At 43.7% G+C, this 11333-nt stretch overlaps 1 long non-coding RNA gene across 1 annotated transcript in view; it reads right to left on the bottom strand.

Moving 5' to 3' along the window:
• Positions 1 to 1638: 1638 nt before the first annotated feature.
• Positions 1639 to 11333, bottom strand: part of LOC308593153 — a 54257-nt gene continuing 44562 nt past the window's right edge. Inside the window, exon 3 of the long non-coding RNA XR_014010790.1 lies at positions 1639 to 1741. This is a non-coding gene — a long non-coding RNA (uncharacterized lncRNA). The remainder of the gene's footprint in view (positions 1742 to 11333) is intronic.

Raw genomic sequence — 11333 nt, 5'->3', positions numbered from 1 at the left:
CTGAAAAATATTCTCTCCCTACAGCCTTAGGGGAACCCTGCTGCAGTGCAGGCCTGTACGCTTTAGAGCCCTTCTAAATAAACCTGTTACGTTCCTAGAGCTTGCAGGGAGCCTGAACCCGTAGTCAAGGTTCAACAGACAGCACCCTGAACGTTTGTCACTTTTCCTGAAAGCTGCCTCTCCGTTGCTGTTCTCTGTTTCCGCCCAGTGGAGAATATTTTGCACGGCTTGATTTGTTAATGACAGGTCTGCCGATGTCTTTGCAATGCAGTCAAGGAGACACTTTTGTCGAGGCCACAGGTGTCACCTGCTTTCAGATAGCATTTAGCAAAGTGTGCGAGAGGTGTGCTGGATGAGAGAGAGAGCTGTATGTGCCATCCTGCTGTGCCTCAGAAGCTCCTGAGCTAAAAGAGAGAGGGAGTGAATGGAAAACACTAAAATGCATTTTTTTTCCTGTTGTGACAAAGGCATAATGGACGAGTGTTCCCTTTGTCACTTACGTGAGACTATTGATGGCTATAGAGAAGTTGGGCAGGGGGCAGGATATAGGTCACAATCTAGCAGAATTTCAGATTGGTGTGATAAACCTGTATCTCTTACTATGGAAATCTCAATCCGTATAGAAACTGGGGAGAAAGAGTCTACCATAGCCTGCTCTCTGATATACCATTTTATTTATATGTGGGATTCTTTCCACCAGGGGAGAGCTTTCAACTATGCGTATCTCTACCTATACTCTGAAGTAAAGGTAAAGGGACCCCTGACCGTTAGGTCCAGTGGCAGACGACTCTGGGGTTGCGGCACTCGTCTCGCTTTACTGGCCAAGGGAGCCAGTAGTCATGTGGCCAGCATGACTAAGCCGCTTCTGACGAACCAGAGCAGCACACGGAAACGCTGTTTACCTTCCCGCCAGAGCAGTACCCATTTATCTACTTGCACTTTGACGTGCTTTCAAACTGCTAGGTTGGCAGGAGCAGGGACCGAGCAATGGGAGCTCACCCCATCACAGGGATTCGAACCACCGACCTTCTGATTGGCAAGTCCTAGGCTCTGTGGTTTAACCCACAGCGCCACCCGTGTCCCCTATACTCTGAAGCAGTACAACCCAAACACAGAGTTGTCACTAGGACCCAGGAGACCAGGGCTCTAATTTCAGAAATAATTTTAGGAATCCTGCTAATTAAAGCAGAGCTCAAGAGGGGTAAGGAAACAGAGCCTTAGAACGGCTATATTTTATGCCAACTCCTTCCCGCTTCTGAAACTTCCTGGGCAGAGCACACCTGGGGGAAGGAGTTAATTTCCCCTGCTAAAATGGTGCAAAGGTGCAGTGAGCCAGAAGATGGCGGCCCTTGGGCCAGATACAGCCTATTGGCCATCACTTCCTGATCACTCTTCTGAAAGAAAAGCCCAACCAGATGTGCTGACCCACAGGTGGTCTAATTTCTGGCGTGAGTTTGAGCTGAGTGAGCCAACATTTTTATTTTTTCCTAAAGCTTTGCTATTTTAATCTGGTTTGCTGAGGCAGCCCCTCTTGTTTGCCATCTCGAAAACCTCAGGACAGATGGATGCTGAACTAATTTCCTGTCTCTGCAGCGTTGGATCTAATTAAACATTTAGACAGAGAAAGTTATAATTGTGGGGTAATCTGTCTTGCCTTTATCATGCTCTTTCCCCGAAGATACTCTCCTGCCTTTCCACCGAAGCAAATAAACTTGGACAGATGTTTACTTTCAAAGCAGGGCTGGGGAGGAGACGGAGAGAAAGGAGAAGAGCGCTATTAACATGGGTCGCATTCAATAGCGAAGCCATTCCCCCCCCCCCCCATTGCACTTGAAGCCAACATTCATTGTAGAACAAAGATTTTGGTACTGAGTAAAATTTGATTTGCATGCCTCGGGGAATAATAAAAGAAACCTATTATGGAATGAAATGGACTGTAATCACATTGAGAGGATGGAGAAAGATTGCTGCTCCAGGAGGGAAACCTAGCGTCTAGTAAATGGGCTGTTGCAGAAGAAAACACAATAGTGTCCCAGATGAAACATCAGCCAGCATTCTGCGGTTGATGTATGAACTCAGTTTACAGATGCTCCTTTTCTAAGTGGAGTGACTCAGGCTTGCCCTTTCAGACCATGTTTGCAGGAGACTGCAGCCAAGTCCCTAGTATAGCGCTAGAATAATTCCTGCACAAAAGACGGGCATAAGAAGTGCCTTGCTGAATTGGACCCTCTTGGCTGTGAGTACTGGAAGACCTGCTCCCTGCCCATTGGACTGACTCCAACTACAAAAGTTGAGGTTGCTGAACAGTCTCTTGAGTTAGGGTATTGTTGGCGGGGGTTGTTGCTGTTATCAAGATCAATTTTTTGTATCTTTATTTTAGATCTTATTATGGTTTATGTGGAAATTGTGCAATTTAGGTAAAGGTAAAGGGACCCAGGTGGCGCTGTGGGTAAAAGCCTCAGCGCCTAGGGCTTGCCGATCGAAAGGTCGGCGGTTCGAATCCCTGCGGCGGGGTGCGCTCCCGTCGTTCGGTCCCAGCGCCTGCCAACCTAGCAGTTCGAAAGCACCCCCGGGTGCAAGTAGATAAATAGGGACCGCTTACAAGCGGGAAGGTAAACGGCGTTTCCGTGTGCGGCTCTGGTTCGCCAGAGCAGCGATGTCACGCTGGCCACGTGACCCGGAAGTGTCTTCGGACAGCGCTGGCCCCCGGCCTCTTGAGTGAGATGGGCGCACAACCCTAGAGTCTGGCAAGACTGGCCCGTACGGGCAGGGGTACCTTTACCTTTACCTTTAAAGGGACCCCTGACCATTTGGTCCAGTCGAGACCGACTCTAGGGTTGCGGCGCTCATCTCGCTTTATTGGCCGAGGAAGCCGGTGTACAGCTTCTGGGTCATGTGGCCAGCATGACTAAGCCGCTTCTGGTGAAGCAGAGCAGCGCACGGAAACGCCGTTTACCTATTTATCTACTTGCACTTTCGAACTGCCAGGTTGGCAGGAGCAGGGACCAAGCAACGGGAGCTCACCCTATCACAGGGATTCGAACCGCCAACCTTCTGATTAGCAAGTCCTAGGCTCTGTGGTTTAACCCACAGCGCCACCTGCGTCCACCTGCAATTTAGTAATGCACTTTTTATGTTTCATTTATTGTTTATGACCACTTTCATTACGCTGTAATTATGGTTTGTTTGTTTTTCATGTTGTAAGCCACCTTGAGCATGGTTCAAACTATGGAAAGATGGCATACAAATAAAATCATGTATGGATGTATGTATCTAGACTAATACCCTCTTCCTGCAGAGGCCAACAAGATGCATATAAGAAACCCATTTTTTTTTGCAGCAGCCACACACTGCCTCATTTTTTTCCTATTGCGTCATTGGTGAGGGACTTTGTTGGAAGCTTTCCAAAAGTTCAAGTACACTATGTCAACCAGATCACCTCTATCCATATGCTTGTTGACACTCTCAAAGAACTCTAAGAGGCTCTTGAAATAGAACCTGCCTGTACAGAAGCCATGCTGCCTCGGCTTCAGTAAGGCTTGTTCTTCTTTATATACCTAGTTATTTCATCCTTAACAATACTTCCCACCAGTTTTATGGAGACAGATGTTAAGCTAATTGGCCTGTAATTTCCATTGTACCTCTTGGATTCCCTTCTTTAAGAAATAGTGTTACATTTAAAAATCAGTGTTACCAACCACACACCAGCTGAGCTCTTTCATTGGGCAACTGGCCTCAACTCTAAGATCTTTTTCCTTATCAGTCTTGACTAGTTCAGGTGACATCAGCATACATGTTTGGATTGATTGGTGGGTTTTTTGACCCAATTTGCATAATATTACATTTCCTTACACTGAATTACTTGTATGATTTAATGCCCATTCACTGAGTTTGGAGAGAGATCCTTTCGGAGCTCTTTGCCATTCCTTTTTGTTTATACCACACTGAATAATTTGGTGTAATCAGTTAACTTGGCCACTCACTTTTTTTTTAATAAGAAATTTATTAAGATTTTCAAAATATTACAAAATAAAGATAAAAAAGGAAAATACAAAATAAAAATAATTAAAAACAACTCAGTCTTTCCATTACTTATTTTTCATTAGCTTGTTTCCCGGACCTCCTCACGCCTCCCTTTTTTGTATTCCAATTCAGTTTGTTGGTTCAGCAAATCCTTCCCCTCTTTAATTATCCTAATCTTTAATCTTAAAATATTGTAACATTAAATCTTTACCTATTAGTAATCCATTTTTCATATTCCCTTATAGTATTGCAGCTAAAAACCACTTAGTTTCTATCCAACATCATTCTAATATTCATTAATTTTACAATATTTCTGTAAATAGTCTTTAAATTTCTTCCAATCTTCTTCCACCAACTCTTCTCCCTGGTCTCGGATTCTGCCAGTCATTTCTGCCAGTTCCATATAGTCAATCACCTTCATCTGCCATTCTTCCCGGGTGGGTAAATCTTGTGTCTTCCAAGAATACAAAGAGGACTTTGTTACAAGTATTTTGCTGGTTAATTTTGTTACAATTGGACATAAATATGGATACAAAATGTCGGGGGGGGAAAAGAAACAACAACTTGACTTTTGGATTAGAGGACACAAAGTTACTGCAACCCCCCTAGAGGGGCTTTGGGACATTACAAGTGGCGTATGTGGAAAACTACTCTGGGATGTGTACTGGTCTTAGCTCCTGGGAAAGTAGCAAAACTGAAATATTGTTTTGTCTACAGAGGTGACAACACAATAGAATCTTTCTATTGAAGTAAGGTAGGAACTGGGCATAAGTTTTTGTTCCTGAATAACAAACCTCTGTAGAGATACTAGATTTCAGAATAAGAATGGTTTTGCAGCTGAACAAGACAGAAACCTGAGAAAGTAAGAAACAAAAGAGCAAAGGACCAACTATGCCACGGAAAGAATAATGGGAGGAGCAACAATGACCAAGGGAAATTAAAGGCCTCTATTAGACTGGATTTTTGAAGTTAAACATTATCAAAACAAGCAAATTCAAAGAAAACCGGCAAGATGGATTGAGGAAAATTTGGTTGTGGACTTGAGACCTCCAGGCCGACAACATACAGACTGATGGACATGGGGAATCCAAACCGGGGAAGGGAGGGGGAATTCTAGAATCCAAAGGCTATGTAACCAACTTTTGGAATCTTCTTCTATCTTCTATCTTTTATCTTTCTATATAACTTTGGTATTTTGATTTAACATGTTTTGGGAAAAAAAGGGGGAATTCGTGGAAGGAAACGGGGCAGATCTTGGGGGAAAAATCTTTTGTTCTATTTTGTTAAAGATGAGGAGTGATGTTAAGATTGTAATTTAAATTGGCTAATAGGTACAACATATTAGGTTTAAATTGGGAATGAGAACTTGTGGAACCAACGTAGGGAAAGGGGAATACAGTCGGGAGGGGAAGGAGGGAGTCCCAGAAAGAAGGTTATGAAAATAAGGGTTTAAAATTGGTCTTTCTTTTTCTTTCTTTTCTTTATCTTTTCTATTTTTTCTATTCTGTTATTATTGGAAATTTTAATAAATATGATTATAAAAAAAAAATAAAAAAAAATCTTGTGTCTTCCAGTACTTTGCAATGAGTATTCTTGCTGCTGTTGTAACTTGGCCACTCACTGCTCGCTACTAACGCCAGAACATTTTTGGACATGTTAAAATGCATGGGATCCCAATACAGATCTTTGGAGGACCCAACTGACTACATCCCTCCATTGTGAGAACTGTCCATTGATTCCTGCTCTCTGCTCTCTGTTCTTTAAGCAGTTACTGATCCACAGGAGGACCTGACCTCTTATCTAATGACTCCTAAGCTTTCTCAGGAATCATGGTGAGGACCTTTATCAAAAGGTTTTGGAAAGTCAAGTATACAATGACCACTACATCATGCCTATCCACATGCTTATTGACTACACCAGCGGTGTAGTGGCAAACTCAGAATTGCAGAGTCCCTTCATGATAATCACAGGCACCCAATGTCACAGCCACAGCCCCACCTAAGTTTATGCAATGATCTGAGATTATAAAAACAATGTTATAATTGTTACAATATTAGCAGTTAGGGATGTGTTGCAACCATCCATGCAGACCTCCCCATATTGCCTTACAACTAGATCTACTATTTTCCATGTACGTACATAGGCAATAATTTAGAATGCTCCATTATTTTATTTCAGAGCGCCTTGAGTTGTGTTTCTCTTGAAGTTCCATTGTATGCAACAGAGCTTTCACACTGTTCTCTTGAAACTGAAGCACCTTCTGTTCCTAAATGCTTAGCTTTGGAACATACCGAACAACAACAACAACAACTCAATTGCATGAAGACCGGGAAGGGTTAACCACCAATCGGGGGAGTCCTGCTGAAGTACGCCAACTAGGATCCTCCAGGTGTCACTGCTCGGGGGCGTGCCTTAGGCCCACACCTCCATAGGCTTCGGACAGGGCAACGCCACCCGGAGTCCTTTACCGGACTACGCTTTGCTTTGGGGGAAGGTGATGGCGCTTCCTTCCCCCTTCATTTGCATAACAATACCCCTGCCAATGCCTAACCACCAATACCGGGAAAGTTGTGACGTTTGCTACGAGGTAGGTGAAAAAACAAGGTGGCTGATGAATTTGCCAAGTAGAAAAATTCCTACCAGGCCCCTTTCGGCGACCAACCGGAGTCCGTAGCAAGGTCAGATGGCTAAACCTAAGGGAAGGCGGCGTGGGAAACCGAAGCAGCTGGAACGGGGAAGAGAGTAAAGTCCCCGGGCGCGCCAGCCTTAAATGCTCTAGGCCACGCCTCCCCAGCCTGCCGATTGGCTGGCCGGGGCGATAATGCGCCCGAGGATTCCCCTACTCTCACGGGGACTGTGAGCCAGCCCCCGCGTGTGTGGGGAGGGGGTGGGCCCGCAACCCCACCTCCTCTCCAGCTCGGAAGTGGCTTTCTCAAAGACATCTAAACAAGCAATGGAGATGCATGGGGTGGAGAAAGTGGATAGAGATCTTTTCACCTGCTGTCTCACAATACTAGAATCCGATCAGTGCCATACCCCATAGTCAAGTTTGACTGGACTTAACCATCCAGGGGTCCTTTACCTTATCTTTTTACTAGAATCCAGGGCCATCCAGTGGAACTGATGTCAGCATTTTCATTCTCTCCCATTGATGGATGTGTGATTATTACATCAAATGTCTATGTCTACATTCCACCACATGTGATTAAAAGTTCCTATTTGGTTTTTACACCTCCATGTGGTTTTTACACATTGTTGTGAGATTTATTTATTTTAGCCAACTTAACAGGGGTTAGATACCACCTGTATTTCATTTTCATGAATTTTTCCCTTATTTCACACGGTGGCACTATGGTCTAAACCACAGAGCCTAGGACTTGCCAATCAGAAGGTTGTCGGTTCGAATCCCCGTGATGGGGTGAGCTCCCATTGCTCAGTCCCTGCTCCTGCCAACCTAGTAGTTCTAAAGCATGTCAAAGTGCAAGTAGATAAATAGGTACCGCTCCGGCGGGAAGGTAAACGGCGTTTCCGTGCACTGCTCTGGTTCACCAGAAGCAGCTTAGTCATGCCACATGACCCGGAAGCAGTCTGTGGACAAACGCCGGCTCCCTTGGCCTATAGAGTAAGATGAGCGCCGCAACTCCAGAGTCGTCCGAGTCTGGACTTAATGGTCAGAGGTCACTTTACCTTTAAGTAGCAGGCTGTAAATTTTAAGTTTTTTGTCCAGAGCTTTTTCCATTTGCCCAATTCAATCGTATAACCTAGGTCTTGGTCCGATCCAGCTCTGCAATATCTTTCTTTAGGTGTGGCACCCCGAATTGTGCACAGTATCCCAAATGTGGTCGCACTAGTTCCTTAAGACCGCTTTGGAAGACTGTTCAGTTTACTTGCCACAGCTGGCTGCCAGGTCTCTTTGCAAAGTTCCAGTATCCTTATTGAAATTCTACCTTTTCCGAGGCTCCTGAAAGTGTGTCATTGTCCTTCTCCCACTCTCAAGCAATTGATTATGCCTGTGGCATCAAGGTGCAGATCCCCACAGGGCAGAGAATGCTATTATAATGATGAATACGGAGTCCTCCGGTGTAAATGAACAGGGCTTGTGGAAAACATTTGCAAAGCCCCCATAAAACAAGCCCAGTGACAAACAGGCGAAAAGAAAAAATTAGCACGGATATGAATCCTTCACAATTTCTTTCCTCCGCCCCACTTCCCCCTCCCCCCACTTCTCTTGCATCTCCTTGAATCCCACACAGGCAATCTTGCTTGACAGGTTTACTTGTCACGATGGGCGCAACACTCTTCCTCTGCTTTTATACTTGAAAGACTTGGATACTTTGCAGTCTGTCAAGTCTAAATCTATTTAATCCATGACAATTTATGTCCCTTCCACAGCGCGGTGCTTGTTTTGATCATAAGACCAGGTTTATTATTGCATGAAATGAACTGAAACTTCGTAAGGTGCGAGGAGGAAGGTGGGGAGACGGTGATTGCTTTTAAAAGCAAGAGTGGGTTGCAGGAAGACCTTTAAATAAATCTGAGTTGTCCTCTAAGTGAAAGCTTGGGCTGCAAGTGGGCCAGTTTTGGTTTCCCCCCAGAGGTTTGAAGGTGATCTGAGAGCAGAACCTTTGCCCAATGTTCAGTACAAAGCAACATGTATTTCTGTTTGGCCATCTAGACCAATATTTGGTGCTCTGGCTGGCAGTGACTCTCCAAGGATTCAAGTGGAGGATTTTCACATTTGACTTTGATGTTTGTCTGCTTATGATGTTTCTGGTTGCAGGACTTTGCAATGTTTCAGAAACCTCTTTGAGCTGAGACAACACAGGGTCAGAAGAAATGAAATGACCACCAGGGACAAAACACACACTTCTTTTGCAGCACTGCTCACCCAAAGATGGCAGCCTGTGATATGATCCAACATAACAGCCACAAAGTCAGAAATGTTGCCTAAGGACAATGGATGGTCTTAGAATTTAGATTCCAAGCACTGAGCACCATCAAACATCTATTGGATTTAGAGATTGTAAGGAAAAGAAGAGCATAGATAGCAAACATCAAAGTCAAATGTGAAAATCCTCCACTTGAATCCTTGGAGAGTCACTGCCAGCCAGAGTACTGAATATTAGTCTAGATGGTAAAACAGAAATACATTTCTGAAACATTGCAAAGTCCTGCAACACCTGCAGCCAGAAACATCATAAGCAGACACTGGAGAGACCTGTCAGGAATAAGCACGGACCAATGGTACCAAATAGTATGGGAAACAGCCTTACTAGAAAAACTAACCAATAAACTGAAACTGACATGGGGACAAATAGAAGAAGACGCCTTCATGGTATGGCTCCCCTTTATCACATACACAACCCAACAAGACAATGACAAAAATCCACCAACAGCATACAAATCAATATGGCTAACCTGATCCAAAACACCCGCCCACCCCCACTCACACATTAAAACAAAGACCACCACAGCCAACCACAAATGAACAACCACACCCTAGGCCAACCCCAACCTCTCTCACCACCAAAGAAACATAAGTGAACAGCAGAGAACCTGCACAAGTGATGCTGACATAATACCCCACATATATTAAGTAAAATAGAAACATTGCCACCTGACCCCACCCCCACTCACCTTCCCCCCTTTTCTTCCTAATGTCTCAACAAATGAAACTGATCTGTAAAAGACGTTACTTGGGGGGGGGGGGGAGAGAGACATTGCACATACTTTTGTAAACCAAGAAAATCTTTAATAAAAATACATTAAAAAAACCAACACCTGCAGACACCTCTCCCTGCCCAAGCTAACTTGAGTGTACACTCAATCCTTCTAAGGGACCCATAGTGATTTGTGCTCAGGATGGTATTGGGGTGGTTATACACATTCCTGCTTTCAATACTGTTTGTAGCTGCAGAAGTTTCAGGGCAGACCTACTGCTTCGTGTCTCACCTGTACATGTCCTTTAGCTTTCTGCTGAAATCTGCAGCGCACCATGTTGCTGAAGGCTGCACTGAACATTTTTTAAAAACTGATTTCTGTCTCCCATTAAAACTTTATATTTTTATGACTCAGGTTTTATCTGAGCTACTTTTGGAGGAAAACACATCATTCATTGAAGGAGATAGAAGTTTCCTTTGAAACTCTCACTGTCACTGTTTTGTATTTCAGATTTATCTTGCAGGAGCTTTTCGCAGTTCCTTCTACACATTCCTTCTGAATTTTTATTTATGAGACACCTCTGGTGCTATCAATATTCCTTGAAACCTGTGCTTTTTTTTCAAGAGAAATTGGTGCCGGTACTCCCCATGAAGTTGTTACAGTACGTAAGTGCCACACTTTTTAGCAACAACAAAAAAGGAGGTGCTGACACTGTGTATGCTTGATGACCCCCTGAAAAAAAGCACTGCTTGAAAAAATGCATAATACCATCCAGCCTGGAATGAGCCAGGAGAAAAGTAAATTAGAATGTGGGTCACTTCCAGCACAGCCCAAATGTTCCCACTACTGCAAATATTAATATCGCACAGTTTGAAGCAAGTGGGATGCATAAAAACTGACTCCATTGTCAAGGTCCATAATTTTGATGCAAAGCTTTACTTGCAGAACTTCCTTCAAAACAGAACAAAAACATCAAAGATACATCCAAATAATTCCATATCATATCTTGTGCTGTCCAACACAGGCTCAGCAGCTTAGAAATAAAAGATAATTCCAAACATAGCTATAAACAAAGGCCTCCCTCCTTACAGCCTCCATTTTGCCTGGAGCTGTTTTTCCTCACTGGAGAGGGTCATTACATGTCCTTACTTCCACAAAGACTGGGAACAAAGATTCAGCCACCACCCTTCCAAGGTGGTGAATTTGCAATTCAGTACCTCTGTCACCTGATCTAAGGTTAAACACTCACATGTTAGCTCGCAGAAAACAACAATAGTTAATCAACCCATTGAGGAGTTCAGAGACCACTTAGTATACAGTGGAATTTCCCCACATTAAAGCCTTCTGTAATACACATTTAGGCATTCCCTATTTCATTGTCAATTAAACAATTATACTCAACACCCATAACTCCCTAGGCATCAGGGATGGGTATTTCAGTACTGCCCTAACCCTTTCAATGCATTGCAGTAGGGAGCAAGTATGTGAATTTTGCGATTGAGCAATTCTTTTTAAAAACTTAAACTATGTAGATTGATTTTAAAGCAGTAATAACCTCACACTGTTGGGGATTTTTTGGTGGGTATGTTCTGGAACATGTGATGGACTCAGCAATAATGCATTTATGGTGGATTTACACTGAACCACCC

The sequence above is a fragment of the Podarcis bocagei genome, assembly GCF_964188305.1.
Source record: "Podarcis bocagei genome assembly, chromosome: 8".
Lineage (NCBI taxonomy): Eukaryota > Metazoa > Chordata > Lepidosauria > Squamata > Lacertidae > Podarcis > Podarcis bocagei.
The sequence above is the reverse complement of the archived record's forward strand: the minus strand, read 5'-3'. Positions and strand labels throughout refer to the sequence as shown.